At 37.2% G+C, this 3,880-nt stretch overlaps 1 pseudogene; it reads left to right on the plus strand.

Moving 5' to 3' along the window:
• Nucleotides 1–216: 216 nt before the first annotated feature.
• LOC127124314 (uncharacterized) lies at nt 217–316 on the plus strand (annotated as a pseudogene).
• The last annotated feature ends 3,564 nt before the right edge of the window (nt 317–3,880 follow it).

Here is a 3,880-nt window from a genome sequence, read left to right on the forward strand (position 1 = left end):
TTACTTATCTCGTACATGCCAGTTTTCGGTTGAGGTTTTTCCACTGTTGTTCGTTCGGTTCCCCACTGATAGTGGTTTTGAGCCATGCTCTCGATAAGCTGGTAAGCATCAGCATAAGGTTTGTTCATTAGTGCACCACCTGCAGCGGCGTCTATTGTTAACCTTGTATTGTATAAGAGACCATTATAAAATGTGTGAATTACTAACCAGTCTTCCAAACCATGGTGTGGGCAAAGTCTCATCATGTCTTTGTATCTTTCCCATGCTTCGAAAAGAGACTCGTTGTCTTTCTGTTTAAATCCGTTTATCTGGGCTCTTAACATAGCTGTTTTGCTTGGCGGAAAATATCGGGCAAGAAAAACTTTCTTCAACTCGTTCCATGTGGTGACTGAGTTGGAAGGAAGAGATTGAAGCCATCTTCTAGCGCTATCTCTTAATGAGAAAGGAAAAAGACGAAGTCGAATTGCCTCTGAAGTGACACCATTAGCTTTAACAGTATCAGCGTATTGGACAAATACGGATAAATGAAGGTTTGGATCTTCGGTAAGATTTCCAGAGAATTGGTTCTGTTGCACAGCCTGCAACAACGAAGGTTTAAGTTCAAAGTTGTTTGCTTCGATTGCGGGCGGAGCAATACTTGAATGTGGTTCATCTTGCGATGGAGCGGCGTAATCTCTAAGAGCACGAGCTGGTTCTGCCATCTCGGTTAAAGGAGGAAAATCTTTGAGATCAGGAAGGTCTATAGGAGGGAGATTGTTTTCAGCACGATATTCCCGAATTCGTCGTAAGACTCGGAGATATAGTTCGATGTCGTTGATTCGTAAATAGAGCGGTTCGCCTTGAGAGCGAGTGCGTGGCATACAAATCAACGAAAGAAAGAAAATAGAAGAAAAAGAAACCTTAGTCTCTACAGCGTAACGGAAGAGTTACGATATCGATTGAATAAAAGTCCCCGGCAACGGCGCCAAAAACTTGATCGCTCGACTGGGTGAGTCGAGAATGGGATACAAACTGCAAGTGCACAGTTCTATCGCGTAGTTTTAAAAGATATCGATCCCACAGGGACTTATGAATCGATATACCGTTATCTAAAGTTACTACGTAAATCTAAGGTGAAGATGTTTGATTGTTTGGGGAAAAACTAAGAGCTAAACTAATGTCTAGATTAAATATTAATAAAACGGATATCGGTATGTAATTCGTCAAAACTAGGGAATCAAGTCTTTGTCGGTTTCTTGGTTTTAAAATGAATCGTTTCGGTTAACTTTATTGGTTAAAGGTTCTATCTCAAACTCTCGCTCTGTTGAATAAACCATGATTTTATATTAATGTTGCTGTCACTTATAATTAAGTCAAAAACCATATTTTGAAAACAATAAAGTTGCAGAAACTCTTTTTAAGAAAATACTGACCGTTTTAAACACCCTTATCTCAAACTCTCGCTCTGTTGACTTAGGTTATATAATTAAATCCAAATGCTTAACTCTCGTCCTCACATTCAATCTTTAAAAATACTTTTTGGAAAAGGTCAGAATTTAATTAACTCTAAAACTTGCTCTCGCCCTGATCTAGAATTAATGCCTAACTTACACTGTCCAGTTAAAATCTCAAACTCTCGCTCTATTGATTTTAACTTCTCTATGTCTTTTACTTTTGTAAAAAATCTTGTTATTAAACCTGTAAGTTGAGACCATAAAAAGATTGATTTTGATTTTAAGTTTAGATAAACCGACTCAGTCTCGATCCCTTATTCTGCTTACTTTACATACCGATACCTAGGCAAATTAGCCAGACATGCTAAATAAACAAAAATTTATATCATGCATAAACAGACTCATTCCAGGCAGGCAATATGAATAAACAATAGAATAAAACATACAAAATTAAATAGCAATTAAAGAACCTGAATGCGTAATACAACGGTCTTGAACACTCCACCACAAGCCGGTAGGATTTGTTCTTGGATTCTTCAATTAAACCGTAAAATAAATCAAGGAAATAAAACTCGAATATAACGTAAGGTTAAATCCGGTATAAAGCTGCACAGTAGTTTCCGGTGTAGAAACTATTATGCGAAAAAATATCTAAAAGCTAAAAACGGGAAAGATAAATTGCAAGGGAAAAGGGAAAGTAAAGCTTGCAAAAGAAATAAATAAAATGAACAATGCTGGAAAGGAAGAAAATTAAGCAAAGGCGTGAAAGGAAAATTTGGCAGAGCTTTCGCAAAACTGAGCGTGCAAAAACTTGTTTTGACGGCAAAGAGAGGAGATGGCTATTTATAATAGCCTTGGTAACTGCCTTGCGTTTCCTACGAGTCTTCAGCATGGCTAAATACACGGCTTGAGAATAGGACACGAAATCCTCAACGTTACTTCCATTCTTCTGAGAGCGTAACTTGCGCCAAAAAGCTAGTGGACTGGTGTGACGCTCGTCACACCATGTGTGACGTCCGTCACAAGGCTACTTCGCGTGACGCTCGTCACAACCCTTGTGACGCCCGTCACAGGGGCAACTTGCGCTTCCTTTTGGGCTGGGCTTGGTCTTGGTTATTTGTTTTCTTTTTATTGCTTTTTACACCTCCTTTTCTTCCCTTTTTCACTTTTGCTTCAAAATGGGTACCTGATGTAAATAGAAAAGAAATACTGCATAATATCTGATAAAATGGGATAAATTAAAGTAAATGATAATATAATCTAATTAAATTAAGTCTTAAAATGTGATATAATTTCATGTTATCAATTATTTCCCGCTGTTTTGAGCAATATAGGTATTAGTAGAGTGTGCTAATACTGTGTTCAATTATTTGAGATGATATGATGTTTTGACAAATGTGTTGATGATGTATGATGATATGCATAATGTGGTGAATGTATATATTATGCATGTATTTGTGAATGGACGGTTGTATAGAGTGTGTGCCTATGTCCATTGTGGATTGTTGTTGATGTTGCATTGCTAGATGATTAGCGTGCATAGCATAGCCTTTGGGGCTGTAGCTAATTCCCATGGTGAGGAATTAGTGAGTGAATCATTGTGGATTTGTTGTTGATGTTTGCATGCTAGATGATTAGTGTGCATAGCATAGCCTTTGGGGCTGTAGCTAATTCCCATGGTGAGGAATTAGTGAGTGAGTCACTAGGTCTCAAATGAGTGGGACTAGTGAGCTTAGTAGCCGTATCTGGATTTGATCGGTGAGCTTGAACTAAATGTTCAAGAATAGTCGGTACCGCATGTGTGGAGTCTCATTTCATAATGTATGTATGGCGTATCATATGAATGGATGTATTCCAATATTATACGTGTGGTTGTGTTGACATTGAGTATGAGTATGATTGAGTTGACATTGCTGTTACTGAATGTGTAATCTGATTTGGGTGATGAAACGTGTTATTTACTTAGCATTACATGATGTTTTATAATGCTTGTTATATCGATTGAGGAACTCACCCTTACAACTATTTTTCAGGTAACGAGCAATGAGTTGAGTAGAAGCTAATACTTGGAGTCTAGTGTAGTCTCCTTAGTGGGTCATGCTCTGATAGATGTAACATCGGGATGGGATGTTTTGAATATTTTATTGATTGGTTGTGAACCATTTTACATGTAATATGTTACATGTTTTGAATGATAATTTGATCTCTATCCGCTGCGTATTATGCAACTGTTTTATTTGATAAATAAATGAGCATGACAAGCTACTTTGATGAATAGTGTGAAATGTTGTGTGACACCCTTGGATGCATAATTACTCTGATTTATATATATGTTGTTATTTTAATTAAATATTTGGGGTATTTTAGAAGGGTGTTACATCATAGCTTATGCATTAATCTTTTCATGTGAGGTTCTGGATGAAGAACCTAAAGACTATAAGGAAGTT

The sequence above is a fragment of the Lathyrus oleraceus genome, chromosome 2 (assembly GCF_024323335.1).
Source record: "Lathyrus oleraceus cultivar Zhongwan6 chromosome 2, CAAS_Psat_ZW6_1.0, whole genome shotgun sequence".
NCBI classification, from domain to species: domain Eukaryota; kingdom Viridiplantae; phylum Streptophyta; class Magnoliopsida; order Fabales; family Fabaceae; genus Lathyrus; species Lathyrus oleraceus.